Raw genomic sequence first — 22,101 nt, forward strand, 5'->3', positions numbered from 1 at the left:
CCCTTACGTCCGTTCCCACCCTCTGCCACTCTGATGAAACCGCTTTAACCGGCACACCAAAGCCAGCGGGCACGATCTTGGTGCTGTGCTTTTGCAGCGACGATTTTCTTACGTCGAAAAGATCGTTGCCTACGCGAGTCTTACCCTGACTCCAGCCGAGCAGAGTGAAGTTACTACTCGCACCATTACCAAACAGGAGTGCCTCGCCATGGTATGGGCCGCAGAAAAATTTTGATTCTATATATACGGCCAACCCTTCACGATCGAAACAGGCCACCATGCATTGTGCTGGTTGTCCTCGTTAAAGGAGCTGTTTTGACGGCTCGGGCACTGGTTTCTCCTTGTCCGAGGATTAGATTTTACAGTCACATACAAATCTGGAAAACAACATAAGGACGCCGACGCTCTTTCTCGTTGTCCGCTCATTCCATCGCCACCCCAACCTACCTCGCTCCCTTCGTCAACAGGCCGTCACTCGACGCGCGTCTCTGGCTGCGCGTTGGAGTAAACCTGGACATTGAAGTCCCGCGTCACACTTGGTGGAGGTGCTCCATAGTCCTCTCGTTGCCTCCTTCCCTTCTCTCTGGAGCTGTGTTCCGGTCGCCGCTTGTTGCTCCTACCGTAATATTCCTATAGGAAAATGCCGGCGGTCTGGGTTGCTTGTGTACGATGCCTGCTGTCCCACCACACGGGCAGTAAGTAGCCTTCAAGTTTCGCTTCTGGGACCATTGTCCACAGAAAGAGAGATTTGAGTTGTAAACCTTCCCGCGGGGCGACAAAGTTTACTAGCCGGGCTGCGTGGACGGAGCCTATGTGGAAGGCGAGGCCCAACGTGGACGCCAACTTCGCCAGCTTACGTTCGGGGGCTCTTCGTTGCGACATCCCCACAGCTCACCGGGATCGTTAAAGTAGCTCACAACCAGGTGGGGATCGCGGGCAGCTAATCTTAGCGCGCGTCTTAAGGGGCTCGCAAAAATCACTCGCTTCAGTTCGGGAGAGCAGTACACGTTTAGTATATGCGATGACCCTGGACCTCCCCATCACTACTTCAAATTGCCAGCTTGTGGCCCTTGGTGGGCTGAATACTTCCCGGGAGCTCCGGCAGTCGCACCTTACAAACCAGTACACACGCTTGTCGCAAACGGACTAGAGTCACCGCCTTCTTGCTCGACTCCGTATCCCACACATCACTCTCATGGAAGACAGGTTTCACATCCCAAAATTGTGGAGACGCGCCCTCCATGTGCGGCCTATTCCAGCCAACATGTCACAGGAAGATCACAGTGGTCGGCGCCCGGCACGAGCAGCAGCCCTAGCCCGACACTATGGCAGCAAAACAGGTCCATACTACGCCAATGCCTCCTGCCCTCACCATGGGGGATGGTACACGGCTGCACTCATTCACAACAACAACACCGTTATCAGCCTCACCTTCAGAGTCCGCAGTGCAACACACGCAGAAGAGGTTGTGATTGCTGTCGCGGCCTCACCGTCCCATTCAAATTACGTAATCACCCTCTCGCGAGGGGCCGGTCGGAACGTCGATCAAGGGGGCACACTCTTCATGGCCTATCGAATCTAGATATGTTGAATTCTGTCTCTGGCCATAGATTCCATGAACTGCCCCACACAAGAAATCCGTGAAATAGGTCGGAGATTCTCAGTATTGATGGCTTTTCAGGGTTTCGGTATGAAATTGAGTAATGTGGTTTTCCGGTCCATTTTGAGAGGTGCGCCCCCGTTCCACATGTTGTTAAAGTAGTGAAGACGCAGGTATGCCGGGCCCGGGAGGTTAGCAAGGAGCTTATCCGTGACTCTATCTCGTCCGGGCGCTGTGCCGTGCTTCATTTTTGCCAGGACCGCTTTTAGGTTGTAAAGCTGGAATGGTCTGTCCAGCTTTCATAATTTTCAGAGCCTGCATATCAGTATGCCGACCAGCGGGAGTCTTGATTGCTACACAGATATATATCTCTGAGTGCTGTAGCCAGATTGAAAGTGTTCCTGACGAAAGCGCGAATAGCTCTCTGTAGGGGTTTCTGGGTATCGTTACGTGTTTGTGCCTGATCGAACAAGGAACGACAGAGGCGCCATGTGCTCCAAATCGACAGTTGTCGGACCGTAGTATTACAGCGGTCTACCCAGTTTCAGTCGGCGAGTTGTGCCGCATACTCGGCTGCCTCTTGGGTGGGTGCCGCGACAGGAATTTTGAGTTGGCGGTTGGGCTTCTGGCAGCGCCATCAGCGGATAAGGCTATGCCGGGCCTCCCAGAGGTACAAGAGGTGGTTGTCCACCGCCGGCGTTGCCTCCGAGAGCTGAACTTGTTCAACCTATCCGCGCCTGGTGTTCTGCTGCAATTACACAAGAAGTATTGAATCCGGTCGAACACCTCAGTGACGACAAGGTGGTTCTCGCCATGGACCTCAAGGGGGCGTTGACAACGTGACCCGCGACATCATCCTCACACATTTGTCACAGAGGAATTGTGGCCACCAGACGTTTTTGATACATCAGACAATTTCTTAGAGATCGGCCAACTTATATACGCATCCAGATCAGGAGCATAGCCCGTACCCTCCAGATAGCAGAGGAACACCACAGGGAGCAGTCCTCTCTCTCCTCCACTTTGAACTCGCCATTGCTCACCATCCCCCACTGCTTAATAATGTCGCATGCATCAGGCATGCCCTCTATACCGACATCATGCTCTAGGCAACCCCTGGGTCGATGGGACAGATCGAGGCCGACCTGCAATCAGCGGCGACTGTTGTGGACGGATACGCTCGCGGCTGCGGCATGTAACGCTCCCCGACCAAATCAGAATTCGTGCATCGCCAAAATTTACATCTCCCTTGCTAGCGGCCCTGTCCCTGAACACGATGAGATAAGAGCATTGGGATCCTTTAGTCACCTCAACCTCAATATCGATACAACCCTGAAGAAGCTCCGCAAGATTGGAGATCAGGTGGGCCGCATTGTCTGCCGGGTCTCTAACAATCTCTAACAGAGTGGGCGTGGGAACAGCGTCATCATGAGGCTGCTTCACGGCATGCGTTTCTTCATGCAGAAAACGGCAATCCTTCAACTCAGCGCGCGACCTATGGCACCGGCTGATGCCATTCCGGCTATGCCTGTGACTGTCGACATTCAAGTTGGCAGCGTTGAAAATGGAGAGCTCTGGCAACCCTAATACACTCTGGCTCCATCTATCAAGTCCTGCGCATCGTCCACGACATCACCTTTTCACCTGGATAAAGACAGACTGCAGCGGCCTGCGCCTTTCAGTGGGCGTGGGAACAGCGTCATCATGAGGCTGCTTCACGGCATGCGTTTCTTCATGCAGGTTGCTAATAACTATTCCATGTTTGCAAAGAAATCGAGAAATATGTGCCTGCTCCTGTTCCCACGCCCGGGAGTGCTGTTGATTTTGCTCGTCCAGTGCTTCGATGTTTCTAGTCAACTGCTTTTGTTGTCGGGGGACGTTGAGCTTAAATATGGCCCTGGGTCGGGCTCTTGCGCTGTCACACGGTCCAAAGACAGCGCTGTTGATAATTCCCTGCAGAAACAGCTCAACGACATGTTGACTCTGTTAGAAGGTGTTAATTCAGGGACCGCTAAAATGGAGTTAGAGACATCACACCTAACAAGCTCTATTAATGAAATGAAACTAAATCAGGAGTCTATGATTAGGAATATTGCCGATATTGACGCGAGACTGCCGGCAGTGGAATCTAAATCATCCGCCAGTGAGGCGGCTCGCGGGGAATTGCGGATTTTGCGTGAGCTAGCCGATCAGCTTGTCAATGAAAATAGCAAGTTACGTCTTGGACAGGCAGAGCTGGAATACCGGCAGCGCAGGGAAAATCTTCTGTTCTTCAGCGTACCCGACAGTTTGTCCGAAATGTGGGACGATCAGCTTGTCAATGAAAATAGCAAGTTACGTCTTGGACAGGCAGAGCTGGAATACCGGCAGCGCAGGGAAAATCTTCTGTTCTTCGGCGTACACGACCGTTTGTCCGAAACGTGGGACGACCAGCTTGTCAATGAAAATAGCAAGTTACGTCTTGGACAGGCAGAGCTGGAATACCGGCAGCGCAGGGAAAATCTTCTGTTCTTCGGCGTACCCGACAGTTTGTCCGAAACGTGGGACGATCAGCTTGTAAATGAAAATAGCAAGTTACGTCTTGGACAGGCAGAGCTGGAAGACCGAAAGCGCAGGGAAAATCTTCTGTTCTTCGGCGTACCCGACAGTTTGTCCGAAACGTGGGACGACCAGCTTTTCAATGAAAATAGCAAGTCTTGGACAGGAAGAGCTGGAATACCGGCCGCGCAGGCAAAATCTGTTCTTCGGCGTACCCGACCGTTTGTCCAAAACGTGGGACGATCAGCTTGTGAATGAAAATAGCAAGTTACGTCTTGGACAGGCACAGCTGGAATACCGGCAGCGCAGGGAAAATCTTCTGTTCTTCGGCGTACCTGACCGTTTGTCCGAAACGTGGGACGATCAGCTTGTCAATGGAAATAGCGAGTTAGATCTTGGACAAGCCGAGCTGGAATACCGGCAGCGCAGGGAAAGTCTTCTGTTCTTCGGCGTACCCGACAGTTTGTCCGAAACGTGGGACGACCAGCTTGTCATTGAAAATAACAAGTGACGTCTTGGACAGGCAGAGCTGGAAGACCGGCAGCGCAGGAAAAATTTCGGTTCTTCGGCGTACCCGTTCGTTTGTCCGAAACGTGGGACGATCAGCTTGTCAATGGAAATAGCGAGTTAGATCTTGGACAAGCCGAGCTGGAATACCGGCAGCGCAGGGAAAGTCTTCTGTTCTTCGGCGTACCCGACAGTTTGTCCGAAACGTGGGACGACCAGCTTGTCATTGAAAATAACAAGTGACGTCTTGGACAGGCAGAGCTGGAAGACCGGCAGCGCAGGAAAAATTTCGGTTCTTCGGCGTACCCGTTCGTTTGTCCGAAACGTGGGACGACCAGCTTGTCATTGAAAATAACAAGTGACGTCTTGGACAGGCAGAGCTGGAAGACCGGCAGCGCAGGGAAAATCTTCGGTTCTTCGGCGTACCCGACAGTTTGTCCGAAACGTGGGACGATCAGCTTGTAAATGAAAATCGCAAGTCTTGGACAGGAAGAGCTGGAATACCGGCCGCGCAGGCAAAATCTGTTCTTCGGCGTACCCGACCGTTTGTCCAAAACGTGGGACGATCAGCTTGTCAATGAAAATAACAAGTGACGTCTTGGACAGGCAGAGCTGGAAGACCGGCAGCGCAGGGAAAATCTTCGGTTCTTCGGCGTACCCGACAGTTTGTCCGAAACGTGGGACGATCAGCTTGTAAATGAAAATAGCAAGTTACGTCTTGGACAGGCAGAGCTGGAAGACCGGAAGCGCAGGGAAAATCTTCTGTTCTTCGGCGTACCCGACAGTTTGTCCGAAACGTGGGACGATCAGCTTGTAAATGAAAATAGCAAGTTACGTCTTGGACAGGCAGAGCTGGAATACCGGCAGCACCGGGAAAATCTTCTGTTCTTCGGCGTTCCCGACAGTTTGTCCGAAATGTGGGACGAACAGCTTGTCATTGAAAATAGCAAGTGACGTCTTGGACAGGCAGAGCTGGAAGACCGGCAGCGCAGGGAAAATCTTCTGTTCTTCGGCGTACCCGACAGTTTGTCCTTAACGTGGGACGACAAGCTTGTCAATGAAAATAGCAAGTTACGTCTTGGACAGGCAGAGCTGGAATACCGGCAGCGCAGGGAAAATATTCTGTCCTTCGGCGTACCCGACCGTTTGTCCGAAATGTGGGACGACCAACTTGTCAATGAAAATAGCAAGTTACGTCTTGGACAGGCAGAGCTGGAATACCGGCAGCGCAGGGAAAAGCTTCTGTTCTTCGGCGTACCTGACCGTTTGTCCTAAACGTGAGACGATCAGCTTGTCAATGGAAATAGCAAGTTACATTTTGGACATGCCGAGCTGGAATACCGGCAGCGCAGGGAAAGTCTTCTGTTCTTCGGCGTTCCCGACAGTTTGTCCGAAATGTGGGACGAACAGCTTGTCATTGAAAATAGCAAGTTACGTCTTGGACAGGCAGAGCTGGAATACCGGCAGCGCAGGGAAAATCTTCTGTTCTTCGGCGTACCCGAGAGTTTGTCCGAAACGTGGGACGATCAGCTTGTAAATGAAAATAGCAAGTTGCGTCTTGGACAGGCAGAGCTGGAATACCGGCAGCGGAGGGAAAATCTTCTGTTCTTCGGCGCACACGACCGTTTCTCCGAAACGTGGGACGACCAGCTTGTCAATGAAAATAGCAAGTTACGTCTTGGACAGGCAGAGCTCGAATACCGGCAGCGGAGGGAAAATCTTCTGTTCTTCGGCGTACCTGACCGTTTGTCCTAAACGTGAGACGATCAGCTTGTCAATGGAAATAGCAAGTTACATTTTGGACATGCCGAGCTGGAATACCGGCAGCGCAGGGAAAGTCTTCTGTTCTTCGGCGTTCCCGACAGTTTGTCCGAAATGTGGGACGAACAGCTTGTCATTGAAAATAGCAAGTGACGTCTTGGACAGGCAGAGCTGGAAGACCGGCAGCGCAGGGAAAATCTTCTGTTCTTCGGCGTACCCCACAGTTTGTCCTTAACGTGGGACGACAAGCTTGTCAATGAAAATAGCAAGTTACGTCTTGGACAGGCAGAGCTGGAAGACCGGCAGCGGAGGGAAAATCTTCTGTTCTTCGGCGCACACGACCGTTTCTCCGAAACGTGGGACGACCAACTTGTCAATGAAAATAGCAAGTTACGTCTTGGACAGGCAGAGCTGGAATACCGGCAGCGGAGGGAAAATCTTCTGTTCTTCGGCGTACCTGACCGTTTGTCCTAAACATGAGACGATCAGCTTGTCAATGGAAATAGCAAGTTACATTTTGGACATGCCGAGCTGGAATACCGGCAGCGCAGGGAAAGTCTTCTGTTCTTCGGCGTTCCCGACAGTTTGTCCTTAACGTGGGACGACAAGCTTGTCAATGAAAATAGGAAGTTACGTCTTGGACAGGCAGAGCTGGAAGACCGGCAGCGCAGGGAAAATCTTCTGTTCTTCTGCGTACCCCACAGTTTGTCCTTAACGTGGGACGACAAGCTTGTCAATGAAAATAGCAAGTTACGTCTTGGACAGGCAGAGCTGGAATACCGGCAGCGGAGGGAAAATCTTCTGTTCTTCGGCGTACCTGACCGTTTGTCCTAAACGTGAGACGATCAGCTTGTCAATGGAAATAGCAAGTTACATTTTGGACATGCCGAGCTGGAACACCGGCAGCGCAGGGAAAGTCTTCTGTTCTTCGGCGTTCCCGACAGTTTGTCCGAAATGTGGGACGAACAGCTTGTCATTGAAAATAGCAAGTGACGTCTTGGACAGGCAGAGCTGGGAGACCGGCAGCGCAGGGAAAATCTTCTGTTCTTCGGCGTACCCCACAGTTTGCCCGAAACGTGGGACGATCAGCTTGTCAATGAAAATAGCAAGTTACGTCTTGGACAGGCAGAGCTGGAAGACCGAAAGCGCAGGGAAAATCTTCTGTTCTTCGGCGTACCCGACAGTTTGTCCGAAACGTGGGACGACCAGCTTTTCAATGAAAATAGCAAGTCTTGGACAGGAAGAGCTGGAATACCGGCCGCGCAGGCAAAATCTGTTCTTCGGCGTACCCGACCGTTTGTCCAAAACGTGGGACGATCAGCTTGTGAATGAAAATAGCAAGTTACGTCTTGGACAGGCACAGCTGGAATACCGGCAGCGCAGGGAAAATCTTCTGTTCTTCGGCGCACACGACCGTTTCTCCGAAACGTGGGACGACCAACTTGTCAATGAAAATAGCAAGTTACGTCTTGGACAGGCAGAGCTGGAATACCGGCAGCGGAGGGAAAATCTTCTGTTCTTCGGCGTACCTGACCGTTTGTCCTAAACATGAGACGATCAGCTTGTCAATGGAAATAGCAAGTTACATTTTGGACATGCCGAGCTGGAATACCGGCAGCGCAGGGAAAGTCTTCTGTTCTTCGGCGTTCCCGACAGTTTGTCCGAAATGTGGGACGAACAGCTTGTCATTGAAAATAGCAAGTGACGTCTTGGACAGGCAGAGCTGGAAGACCGGCAGCGCAGGGAAAGTCTTCTGTTCTTCGGCGTTCCCGACAGTTTGTCCGAAATGTGGGACGAACAGCTTGTCATTGAAAATAGCAAGTGACGTCTTGGACAGGCAGAGCTCGAATACCGGCAGCGGAGGGAAAATCTTCTGTTCTTCGGCGTACCTGACCGTTTGTCCTAAACGTGAGACGATCAGCTTGTCAATGGAAATAGCAAGTTACATTTTGGACATGCCGAGCTGGAATACCGGCAGCGCAGGGAAAGTCTTCTGTTCTTCTGCGTTCCCGACAGTTTGTCCGAAATGTGGGACGAACAGCTTGTCATTGAAAATAGCAAGTGACGTCTTGGACAGGCAGAGCTGGAAGACCGGCAGCGCAGGGAAAATCTTCTGTTCTTCGGCGTACCCCACAGTTTGTCCTTAACGTGGGACGATCAGCTTGTGAATGAAAATAGCAAGTTACGTCTTGGACAGGCACAGCTGGAATACCGGCAGCGGAGGGAAAATCTTCTGTTCTTCGGCGCACACGACTGTTTCTCCGAAACGTGGGACGACCAACTTGTCAATGAAAATAGCAAGTTACGTCTTGGACAGGCAGAGCTGGAATACCGGCAGCGGAGGGAAAATCTTCTGTTCTTCGGCGTACCTGACCGTTTGTCCTAAACATGAGACGATCAGCTTGTCAATGGAAATAGCAAGTTACATTTTGGACATGCCGAGCTGGAATACCGGCAGCGCAGGGAAAGTCTTCTGTTCTTCGGCGTTCCCGACAGTTTGTCCGAAATGTGGGACGAACAGCTTGTCATTGAAAATAGCAAGTGACGTCTTGGACAGGCAGAGCTGGAAGACCGGCAGCGCAGGGAAAGTCTTCTGTTCTTCGGCGTTCCCGACAGTTTGTCCGAAATGTGGGACGAACAGCTTGTCATTGAAAATAGCAAGTGACGTCTTGGACAGGCAGAGCTGGAAGACCGGCAGCGCAGGGAAAATCTTCTGTTCTTCGGCGTACCCCACAGTTTGTCCTTAACGTGGGACGACAAGCTTGTCATTGAAAATAGCAAGTGACGTCTTGGACAGGCAGAGCTGGAATACCGGCAGCGGAGGGAAAATCTTCTGTTCTTCGGCGTACCCCACAGTTTGTCCTTAACGTGGGACGACAAGCTTGTCAATGAAAATAGGAAGTTACGTCTTGGACAGGCAGAGCTGGAAGACCGGCAGCGCAGGGAAAATCTTCTGTTCTTCGGCGTACCCCACAGTTTGTCCTTAACGTGGGACGACAAGCTTGTCAATGAATATAGCAAGTTACGTCTTGGACAGGCAGAGCTGGAACACCGGCAGCGGAGGGAAAATCTTCTGTTCTTCGGCGTACCTGACCGTTTGTCCTAAACGTGAGACGATCAGCTTGTCAATGGAAATAGCAAGTTACATTTTGGACATGCCGAGCTGGAACACCGGCAGCGCAGGGAAAGTCTTCTGTTCTTCGGCGTTCCCGACAGTTTGTCCGAAATGTGGGACGAACAGCTTGTCATTGAAAATAGCAAGTGACGTCTTGGACAGGCAGAGCTGGGAGACCGGCAGCGCAGGGAAAATCTTCTGTTCTTCGGCGTACCCCACAGTTTGCCCGAAACGTGGGACGATCAGCTTGTCAATGAAAATAGCAAGTTACGTCTTGGACAGGCAGAGCTGGAAGACCGGCAGCGCAGGGAAAATCTTCTGTTCTTCGGCGTACCCGACAGTTTGTCCTTAACGTGGGACGACCAGCTTGTCAATGAAAATAACAACTGACGTCTTGGACAGGCAGAGCTAGAAGACCGGCAGCGCAGGGAAAATCTTCTGTTCTTCGGCGTACCCGACAGTTAGTCCGAAACGTGGGACGATCAGCTTGTCAATGAAAATAGCAAGTTACGTCTTGGACATGCAGAGCTAGAAGACCGGCAGCGCAGGGAAAATCTTCTGGTCTTCGGCGTACCCTACAGTTTTTCCGAAACGTGGGATGAAACGGAAGAAAAGTTATTGAACCTTGTTTCAGGCTGCTTTGATCCTGTTCTTACGAATGACATGTTTGAACGAGTACACAGGATTGGTGTGTTCTCAGACGAAAAGAATCGTCCGATTGTTGTGAAGTTCCGGTCTTTCAAAACAAAACAACAAATCCTAGTGCAGTCTGCTAAATTTCAAGATAATAAGGTCGCTGTAAGTGAAGATTATTCTTTGCAGACACGTGTCGCTAGAAAGAAGCTTTTGCAGTTCGCGAAGGATGCTGACTTTAAGTATAATCATAGGTATTACAAACTGCATTGTAACAACAAATGGTACGGCTATGACCCTATTCACGATAGCGTTTTCGAGCTATCTGGCCCACTGGGATCTTTAGTGGCCCCTTGTCGCGCTGCTTCTGATTCGCCACACGCTTCGCCATACAGGTGCGGGAGGGGCAGTGGATGGACGACTGGAGATAAGACAGCGCTTTCAATTCTTTTCACAAACATAAGAAGCATAACACCAAAGCGGGAAGATCAAAACTCTGTCATCGACTCATGTGATGCCGATGTTGTATTGCTGACAGAAACGTGGCTCTCTGCAGAGATAGAGAGCAAGGAACTGTTTATTGATAGAAGCGCTACAATGTTTATCATTCTGTTAGAGGTGACAGAAGTGGAGGTGGTGTTTTAATAGCTATCGCCGATAATATTCTGTCGTCACCTGTTAGTCTTTCTAGCAATTTAGAGTTGGTTTGGGTTGAACTTGGTGTTAATTTCAAGAAACTGATTCTGAGCATATGCTACCGTCCCCCGTCTTCGTGTGCAGCTTTCGTTGAAGATTTGCATGATGCTCTTAACATGATCTCAGTACGTTATCCGGGTGCGGCAATCCTTCTTGCCTGTGACTTCAATTATCCCAATATCGTGTGTGCTAATACATCGCCGTATCCTCGCACCTTTCCTACCGAATGCAATAACTTTTTGCGAACCTGTTTGGACTTCAACCTTTCGCAGCTAGTTACTAAGCCAACTCGAGTCACGCCATCATCTTCCAATGTATTAAACCTTGTGCTAACCAACGCGCCAAATCTTAACCCTTCAATCTCGTACTTACCTGGTCTTAGTGATCACACCTTGCTTCATTTCGATGTAAAAATTAATATTCCTGATTGCCGGAGTATCTTCAAGTCTATTAGAGATTATAAATCGGCGGACTATGATGGCATTAATCGTGAATTAGCTCTTTTCTTAAACAATTATTTACCAGATTTTCAGCAGCGTTCTGTCCACATTAAATGGGAAATGTTTAGGGACACTGCTGAACGTCTCACTAATACATTTGTGCCGCTTAGAATTTTGTGGTGTAAGAGCCAATCACCGCGGTTTAATAACGTTTTAAACAGGCTATCCAATAAGAAAAAGCGTTTGTTTCGCTCGGCGAAATCGTCGAATTCGCAACAACAATGGGACGGTTACCTTTCTGCGGCCGCTCAGAACAAATTAGTTCTGAAAAATGCTAAGGGCTCCTTCTTTAAGAGTACTTTGCCTGCTTTGCTGATTAATAACCCTAGACAGTTTTGGAACACTGTGAACAAGAAAGATAGTTCGTCAGTACTACTTAAATCTTCTGACGGCGTTGCATTTGCACCCAATGAATGCGGTAGTGTTCTTAACAGTTTTTTTGTTGCTGCTTTTTCTGGCAATGTTTCCCTTACGAATCAGGAGTGTCCGGTCTTGGATGCTTTTCCCATGGATCCAATTCTTTTTGACACAACTGGCATCCTGAGAATAATTGAAAGCCTTAAGATTTCTTCCTCCTGTGGCGTCGATAACATCAATTCGAAATTTCTGGTTAACACAAAGATGTACAGTTCAATTATCCTCACAAACTGTTTGACCAAACCAAACCAAACCAAACTTTATTTTATTTTACAAATGTGCATACAGTCTTTAGGATGAGCCACAGGCCAAAAGCTAAAGAAAATAGCTTGAAAATGCCTGTGGCTCATCTAAGAGCCATTACAAAATAATAAAATAAACACATGCATACAACGGTGGCAGATCGCATACGAGCACACTGTAGAAAGAATTTATAATATTTACGATTGAACTGGTGGGTACACAGAGATGTAGTTTGAAACTAGAAAAAAACAATTAAAACTGAAAAAATGCATTTGAAAGTTATACACTGCTGGGTTGATTACAAAGGGGAAAAAGACACCGGTACATACACAAACTACAATATATGAAAAGAAGTTATGGAATATTATTTACAAAGTACACTTTTAAATCATGTGGTCGGAGGTTATACATGCTCAGCTGGTTAGATTCGTAGCTGTTTAGAACATTAGGTATAGTCTCTGGAAACAGGCTGTATTCCCAATGACTGGAAAGTTGGGAGGGTGATTCCGCTGCATAAGTCTGGCGATAAACATTGCCCTGATAACTTTCGCCCTGTGTCGCTCACCAGCATTCTATGTAAAATCATGGAGCATGTTATCTACTCTCATCTTGCTATTTTTTTAGAATCCCATTGCTTTTTCACTAATGCCCAACACGGCTTTCGTAAATCGTTTTCATGCGAAACGCAACTCATATGTTTCACAAATGACTTGCATTGCATTCTAGATCGCGGGTCCCATGCTGATTCTATATTTATAGATTTTTCTAAAGCATTTGACAAGGTTTCACATGAGCTTCTTTTTGTTAAACTGAACAGCCTTAACATTGATTCCACAGCGCTTGCATGGTTGCATTGTTTTCTTTCAAACCGAAGTCAGTTTGTAACAGCAAATAACGTCAATTCAGATTCCTCTCCTGTTTGCTCTGGCGTGCCTCAGGGGTCCGTTCTTGGGCCCCTCCTCTTTCTCATTTATATAAACGACTTACCAACTAATATTGCGCCTTCCATTTGTCTTTTTGCCGATGACTGTTATTTACCGCGAAATTAATGATGATAATGATGTATGTGTTCTTCAGTCAGGTATTAACAACGTACTGGATTGGTGTAAACTGCGGAATATGAAGCTAAACATTACTATATGCGAGCATTTGCCCATTTCTCGTCTATCTAATACACCCTCTACCTACTGCATTAATGGCTTCACTCTTGAAACTGTGTCGTCTTATAAATATCTGGGTGTTCACGTCTCTTCTAACCTGTCTTGGAAAACTCTTGTTGATTACATTACAAATAACGCGAACCGCATGCTTCAATACCTTCGCAGAAATTTTTCATGTGCACCGAGTTCATTAAAAATATTACTTTAAAAAACATTGGTTCGCTCTAAATTGGAATATGCTTCATCGGTGTGGAATCTTGGGGTCGAATCTCTCATTTCTGACTGAGAATGAATTCAAAACCGCGGTTGTCGCTTCATTCTTTCCAACTATCATCGTACTAGTAGTGTAACTGCCATGAAAGCTCACATTTCCATACAGCTTCTTTCCCATCGCAGATCAATAGCTTCATTATGTACTTTTCAGAAAATTTATCATAACCCTTATCTTAAAGAGAAGTTATTAAAAAGACCACCTTATATTTCAGCAGGCAATGATCACCGCCACAAAGTTTGGATCCCTCCATGTCGTACAAGATGCCGTCGCCGTAGCTCAGAGGTAGAGCACCGGACGCGTAATTCGGAGGTCGTGGGTTCGGATCCCACCGGCGGCATGTGGTTGTTTTTTCTTCTGCTTTTCTAATCAATTTTCTTTAAGCGATAACATATTCAGTAATATTCTAAATTGATCAACACCACAAAATAAATAAAAAAAAAATCCCCTGTGCCCCTTGGTTTCTGTGGCTGTTGGCTTCTGTCATATTTATAACGAGCCCCTCATTCCCCTTCCCTTGTTTGCTTAATTGCTTAGCGAGGGCCTCGGTTCTGGCAGCCTTGATGCCATAGGAGGCATAAGAGGGTTCTCACGCAGCTTCCACCCTCTCCGTTCGATGACGTTCTACGTCACACTCTGCGGTAACTCAGGACGTTCTACGTCCGCCGCTTATGAACGTGGGTGGCGCTGATGAACACTCTCAAGGTTAGGTTACTTGTAAACATAAATACCCCCGAAAGCAGAAGATTTGACAGCCGTCGCCGTAGCTCAGAGGTAGAGCACCGGACGCGTAATTCGGAGGTCGTGGGTTCGGATCCCACCGGCGGCATGTGGTTGTTTTTTCTTCTGCTTTTCTAATCAATTTTCTTTAAGCGATAACATATTCAGTAATATTCTAAATTGATCAACACCACAAAATAAATAAAAAAAAATCCCCTGTGCCCCTTGGTTTCTGTGGCTGTTGGCTTCTGTCATATTTATAACGAGCCCCTCATTCCCCTTCCCTTGTTTGCTTAATTGCTTAGCGAGGGCCTCGGTTCTGGCAGCCTTGATGCCATAGGAGGCATAAGAGGGTTCTCACGCAGCTTCCACCCTCTCCGTTCGATGACGTTCTACGTCACACTCTGCGGTAACTCAGGACGTTCTACGTCCGCCGCTTATGAACGTGGGTGGCGCTGATGAACACTCTCAAGGTTAGGTTACTTGTAAACATAAATACCCCCGAAAGCAGAAGATTTGACAGCCGTCGCCGTAGCTCAGAGGTAGAGCACCGGACGCGTAATTCGGAGGTCGTGGGTTCGGATCCCACCGGCGGCATGTGGTTGTTTTTTCTTCTGCTTTTCTAATCAATTTTCTTTAAGCGATAACATATTCAGTAATATTCTAAATTGATCAACACCACAAAATAAATAAAAAAAAATCCCCTGTGCCCCTTGGTTTCTGTGGCTGTTGGCTTCTGTCATATTTATAACGAGCCCCTCATTCCCCTTCCCTTGTTTGCTTAATTGCTTAGCGAGGGCCTCGGTTCTGGCAGCCTTGATGCCATAGGAGGCATAAGAGGGTTCTCACGCAGCTTCCACCCTCTCCGTTCGATGACGTTCTACGTCACACTCTGCGGTAACTCAGGACGTTCTACGTCCGCCGCTTATGAACGTGGGTGGCGCTGATGAACACTCTCAAGGTTAGGTTACTTGTAAACATAAATACCCCCGAAAGCAGAAGATTTGACAGCCGTCGCCGTAGCTCAGAGGTAGAGCACCGGACGCGTAATTCGGAGGTCGTGGGTTCGGATCCCACCGGCGGCATGTGGTTGTTTTTTCTTCTGCTTTTCTAATCAATTTTCTTTAAGCGATAACATATTCAGTAATATTCTAAATTGATCAACACCACAAAATAAATAAAAAAAAATCCCCTGTGCCCCTTGGTTTCTGTGGCTGTTGGCTTCTGTCATATTTATAACGAGCCCCTCATTCCCCTTCCCTTGTTTGCTTAATTGCTTAGCGAGGGCCTCGGTTCTGGCAGCCTTGATGCCATAGGAGGCATAAGAGGGTTCTCACGCAGCTTCCACCCTCTCCGTTCGATGACGTTCTACGTCACACTCTGCGGTAACTCAGGACGTTCTACGTCCGCCGCTTATGAACGTGGGTGGCGCTGATGAACACTCTCAAGGTTAGGTTACTTGTAAACATAAATACCCCCGAAAGCAGAAGATTTGACAGCCGTCGCCGTAGCTCAGAGGTAGAGCACCGGACGCGTAATTCGGAGGTCGTGGGTTCGGATCCCACCGGCGGCATGTGGTTGTTTTTTCTTCTGCTTTTCTAATCAATTTTCTTTAAGCGATAACATATTCAGTAATATTCTAAATTGATCAACACCACAAAATAAATAAAAAAAAAATCCCCTGTGCCCCTTGGTTTCTGTGGCTGTTGGCTTCTGTCATATTTATAACGAGCCCCTCATTCCCCTTCCCTTGTTTGCTTAATTGCTTAGCGAGGGCCTCGGTTCTGGCAGCCTTGATGCCATAGGAGGCATAAGAGGGTTCTCACGCAGCTTCCACCCTCTCCGTTCGATGACGTTCTACGTCACACTCTGCGGTAACTCAGGACGTTCTACGTCCGCCGCTTATGAACGTGGGTGGCGCTGATGAACACTCTCAAGGTTAGGTTACTTGTAAACATAAATACCCCCGAAAGCAGAAGATTTGACAGCCGTCGCCGTAGCTCAGAGGTAGAGCACCGGACGCGTAATTCGGAGGTCGTGGGTTCGGATCCCACCGGCGGCATGTGGTTGTTTTTTCTTCTGCTTTTCTAATCAATTTTCTTTAAGCGATAACATATTCAGTAATATTCTAAATTGATCAACACCACAAAATAAATAAAAAAAAAATCCCCTGTGCCCCTTGGTTTCTGTGGCTGTTGGCTTCTGTCAAGATGTTTTCATGATTCATTGATGCCCAGAACTTGTGTCAGCTGGAATCACCTTCCCCACAATATTGCTGTAATTACTGATACTGCTGCATTTCGTAACACTGCTACTAATTTTATACAAGTATGGGTCTATAACTTTGTTAATTATTTAGGTGCCGTTTTCTTTTGTGTTTTGTTTTGTGAAATACTGCCTTTTGTTAATTCTGTTATTGATTTTATGCCAGTGTGTGCTGTAACTATATTCAGTTTTTCTAGCTGCTGTTTTGTTTTTGGTACTTGCATGTATTCCCACTCCCCTCTGTAACGCCCAACGGCCCTGAGGGTAAATAAATAAATAAATGGGGGGAGGTTGCGATGCAAACACGCCCTGAGGACAGCCAATGCCTTCGTAACCAGCCGGATACTCTATTTGGCACCCTATCTCCACTTGCGGAAATGTGACGAGAACATCCCAGAGGTGATCGTTTGCAAAAGCTATGAGCGCGCCCTCGACCTCCCCATAACGACGTGCAATCAACGGCTCATCGATCTCGGGATGACCAACTCCTTTCCGGAGCTACGGGAGGCGCATTTAAACAATCAATACTTGTGGTTAAACAAATCCTCAGCCAGCAAAAGCGTCCTAAACCACCTGCAAATTGTTACAAAGCGCATGCAGCGCAAAGGACCACGGTTCCAGAGAACTTGCGCCACGCGCTGCAGGTCCAACCTCTGCCACAGAACATGACAAAGGAGACTCACGAGGGCCGTCGAACCGCGGGCGTGACGGCCCTTAATGACCGCTATGGCTTTCGCTACGGAGTCTTCTAAACGGATGCTGCTGGCCCACACCATGGGGGATAGTATACGGCCGCAGTAATCCATCAAACTACTTACGTTCAGGAACTCACTTTCTATGCCCCCAACATTACACACGCGGAGAAGGTCGCCATAGCACTCGCCGCTGCAGAACCTGACTCCCAGGAAGCCTGTAGAAATCTACAACAAGGACGCGTATCTCCACGCGCCGCTAAAATTTATTATACCTGCGAGTACCGGGATCGCCGAAATACGCGGGTCGTTATCTGGACCCCATCACATGCGGGACTAGAGGGAAACGACGCTGCAGACGGCTCAGCCCGCACGCTCAACAACTGGGCATCGCCTCGACACCCGCTGCCTCAGGTATCAGAACCTAATCCGGCTACGAACTGCACACTAATTGTTCAATTTTATCAAACAGAGCATAGCCGGTTTCATCCCCTTGCGAAAGGGCTAACCAAAAGCGAGGAGTGTTGGCTGCTTCGCTTATGTACCAATAATGTACTATGCCCGACAGTGTTGCAATATTTTAATCCGCCTTTTAATGGGGCTTGCCCGCATTGTGGATGCGCGTTCTCGGATGTGCACCACATTGTATTTTGCATGCCCCTCTAACCCTGCTTACCCCCTTTATCCTCATCTAGCCGAGAGAGCTGGGAGGCTGCCCTGCTCGGCTTCTCTAAGTTAAAGAGCCAATGAGCCATCGTCGCTAGGGCCGGAGCTGCCGCTGAAGCCAAAACGGTCCTGGCCTAGAGACCTCTCCTAGAATTTGTAAGGGGCTGGCCCTTGAGGTCAGTCCCCACTCTCTCCTGTAAATAGCCCTAAATGAATGTTTTCCACCACCACCACCCATCGAATCTACCAGAAATGCATACGGGGTACGGACCCCGCACAACGTTACCTTATATGGGCACCTGCTCATCAGAGTTTGGAAGGAAACGAGGAAACAAACGCAGCCACCCGTGCGCTCTCGCACAAGGCTGTTCTCTCCTTTTCACAAAATGAGGAACCCGATTTTATACAGGCGTATATCTTAAAAGGTATTCGATCATACTATCAAGATAGTCATTGCCTCCCCCCCCATGTAATGGCGTCAGGAAGGCGGATGAGCCGCTCCTTCTCGGCCTTCTCACAAATACATTGCTGTGCTCGGCAGCACTAAAATATTCTGACCCCTTCGTTAACGGCAGCTGCCCGCAATGCAGAGCAGTGTCTGCGGACGCCTATAACATAGTGTGGGCCTTCTCCACTACCTCTGTCGTATGGAGGACCCGCCTGGGCCACCATGTACTCTGGCAGGCCTAATGAAACACTCGATGCCCCTTTTGAGTTGCACGACCTTAAGGCGGCCTTAGCAAAAATGCGCCGGGGTACGGCTCCGGGACGGGACCACATAACAGTGAACCTGTTGGCGAACCTACCGGACTCAGCCTACCTTCATTTATTAGAATACATCAACCAGATCTGGGACGGGCGTCCACTCCCTCCCGAGTGGAAAACGTCACTTGTGACGTTTATCCCTAAAACAGGTAAGGCCGTGAATACGGACAACCTGAGGCCCATATCACTGACCTCATGTGCGGGCAAGCTTATGGAGACGATGGTACGGGATCGCCTCTCTCCATACCTGGAGAGTAAGGGCTTCTTTTCAGTCACCATGTTCGGGTTTCGCCCTCACATGTCTGCACAGGATGTCCTTCTCCAGCTGCACAGGGATGTAATACGACCCACAACTATGCAACACAATGACAAAGCCATCCTCGCCCTTCATCTGAAAGGGGCTTTCGACAATGTGAAACACGGAAGCATCCTGGCCAACTTGAGTTCTACCGATTGTGGGGCTAGGACCTACGCGTATGTAAGAGATTTCTTGTCTAATCGCCAGGCCTTTCTTCGGATTGAGGGCGAGGAATACGGCCCTTACATGATGGGAACACGGGGTACCCCTCAGGGAGCAGTGTTATCACCACTCCTGTTCAACATTGCTATGATGCGCCTCCCAAGCCAATTGGCCCGGGTGGAAGGCATTCAACACGCGTTATATGCAGATGATATTACAATTTGGACCACTCAGGGGAGCCTTGGGGACATGGAGGACCGCCTTCAGCAGGCTGCTTCCATAGTCGATGCGTATGCTAATGACTGTGGACTCCAATATGCTCCAGCGAAATCAGAGCTTCTGCATGTCAGAGCGAACCCAAAGGATAGGACAGCAATACACATCTCTCTGTCAGGAGGTCCTATTAGAGAGGTGGAGGAGCTCCGTATTCTGGGCCTTTTCATTCACCAGAGACTCAGACCGGACTCCACTATTGCGAAACTCAAGAGAGTAGGCGAACAGGTAGGGCGCATGATCCGCCGCGTTTCCAACAAGCGGGGTGGTCTGCGGGACAGGGACGCGCTTCGGCTCGTCTATGCCTTCGTGACTAGCCGGCTCCTCTACGCCGTGCCATATCTCCGCACTACTAAGCAAGACGAGGCGCGAATAGACGCCATCATCCGCAAGGCAACTAAGCGAGCCCTGGATCTCCCGGTGGCTACCTCTAATGCCAAACTCAAGGCATTGGGGGTGCTAAACTCCTACCAGGAGCTGCGGGAGGCCCACCTCGTGAACCAATACACGCGGCTCACGCAGACGGCTCCTGGGCGCCGCCTGCTAAACCGCTTACACATCCAACACGACTGCACTCCAGAGGAGGCGGAGCGTATCCCAGTACTATGGCGCCATATGCTCTGGGTCTCCCCGCTCCCCCGTAACATGGACACCGACATGCATGAAAACAGACGACAAGCGCGGGCTCGGGCTCTTGAGAGACAACACGGCTCCCGACCCGGTGTATATTATGTAGACGTAGCAGGGCCATCGCCCACGGGATTTTACTCGGTCGCTGTCGTTCACCAGGAAATGCACGTTGATGGACTCTCCTTTCGAGCCCCGAATTCAATGCGGGCCGAGGAAGTAGCGATAGCGCTTGCTGCCGCCCACGCCAATTCGAGAATAATCATCACGGACTCCCGAAAAGCATGTGAACATTACTTGGCAGGGGAGATCTCCCCCTTAGCTGCTTGTATTCTACGACGGACTGCCACTGATCCAACACCCAAACGAATCATTTGGTCTCCTGGCCACCAGGGCTTACGAGGTAATGAGGCCGCTGACGCGGCTGCCCGAGCGCTTACTCACCGGGCTCCTCATCCCAGCTCTTCTGGCTCGGAGACTAACCAGCCGCTGCTGCGATTCAGGGCAATATTAACACATTATAGCGACAACCACCGCCTTTTCCCGGCCCCTGCAAAAGGGCTGAGTAAGACGGAGGAGCGAACTTTAAGGCGCCTGCAGACAGGTACTCTACTCTGTCCTGCAATAATAAAACATTACGATCCTAACACGGATGGGCGATGCACACACTGTGGGGAGACCTGTGATATCTTCCACATGGTGTGGAGACGTACTCAAAATCCCCACCTCCCCCCTTCCCCTACCCCTTCCAGAGAGGCATGGGAGACTGCCCTCCTCAACTGCTCCTCGCTTGAGTCCCAAAGGGCTCTGGTGAAACGGGCGAGAGACGGGGCCTCGTCGTGCGGTGTCCCGGAATAGGGACGCCGACCATGTAGCGGGGCCACTCTGTGGCTCCCAAACTCTTTTTCATAAAATAAAAGTTTTCACCACCACCACCTCCACCAACCCAGCTATTTACTTAATTCCCAACCCAACCCGGGACGACTGGGAGGCGTTCCTGCTCAGCTGCCACGACTTAGAGGCCCAACAAGCGTTAGTGTGGCGCATCCAGGAGGCGGGCAGAGAGACTTGGGTCCCCAACTAGAGACCTCCACCTAATGCATGTGAGAAGCGGTCCCTTACAAGCTGATCCAAGCATACCTCATGTCCCTTCCTAGTAAATGTTTTCACCACCACTACCATCGAAACGCGGCCTCCGCGGTCGGGTTCCAACCCATGGTCGTAAAGCCCCTGTGACTTTCACGAAAGGAAAGGTAGCGCGCATAACTGTCTCCCATAGGTCAGTGGACGCTTCATTCGCGCTTTGATCTTCGTGGGGTATTGACAGATATGTGCACTGCGTGCGTTGGCGCTGACAGCGTTGGCGTTGACAGCGTTGTGGCAGAAACCCAGCACTGGAGCAATGCACGTCACGTTGACAACATGCTGTAATATTGTTGAATAAATTTGTGGCTAGCTACAGTCGTGACTAGTGAAAGAATTGGTTATATATATACTGTATATGGGTCGCAATGTTGCAGACTCCGTTGATTTTACAGAAATAAAAGGCGCATAATTGGCTCCTTTGGTCCGTGGACAAAATGTAATTGCTCTTCGAGATACCTGGCGATGGTGTGCAACCTCAAAGAAAAAATCAAGGAAGCTTAAGCTTCGCCTTTAAGAGTGGAACGCGACAACATGTTGCAGCTTTGCCTGGAAGTCCACGGAACGTCATCGCTCGTTCAGCGCGATGCCTTGCCCATTGGACAAGTCCGTGGAAGTGTCTAGGGGACCTCTCAAGAGAGCCCATCCGCTGCTTGAAGATATCACGAACGGGTTTCAGTGGCGCCGCTCACTGAATTGCCGTTGTGTGTCTCCATTGTGATTGAGATTTTAGAGGAAAGGGAACACGCAATAAGGAACGAAGGAAGGAAAGAAGAAATTCCTCTTTCACATAGTACAGTACAGTACAGCGAAGAGGAGACACTGGGCAAAAAACTGCTAAATGCAACTTAAGTTGCCGCCGTGTGCGCCAGGTACACGCGAACAGCGGTGGGTTTGCAACACAAGCACAAACCAACAATACAATACAATAACTCGATACAATAACCCCATACAATAACTCGAGACGGACACTCGTGTTTGTTGGTTTTGCCAGTGAAGAATACTTCTAAAACACCTTTTTTTGCTGACTTTACGAGATTGTGCAATGA

The 22,101-nt window shown here is 49.3% G+C and overlaps 1 pseudogene; it reads left to right on the forward strand.

Moving 5' to 3' along the window:
• Positions 1 to 1,021: 1,021 nt before the first annotated feature.
• Positions 1,022 to 20,767, forward strand: LOC149345731 (uncharacterized; annotated as a pseudogene).
• Positions 20,768 to 22,101: the final 1,334 nt, after the last annotated feature.

This window comes from Amblyomma mixtum, chromosome 4, assembly GCF_055824585.1.
Source record: "Amblyomma mixtum isolate Tamu chromosome 4, ASM5582458v1, whole genome shotgun sequence".
Lineage (NCBI taxonomy): Eukaryota > Metazoa > Arthropoda > Arachnida > Ixodida > Ixodidae > Amblyomma > Amblyomma mixtum.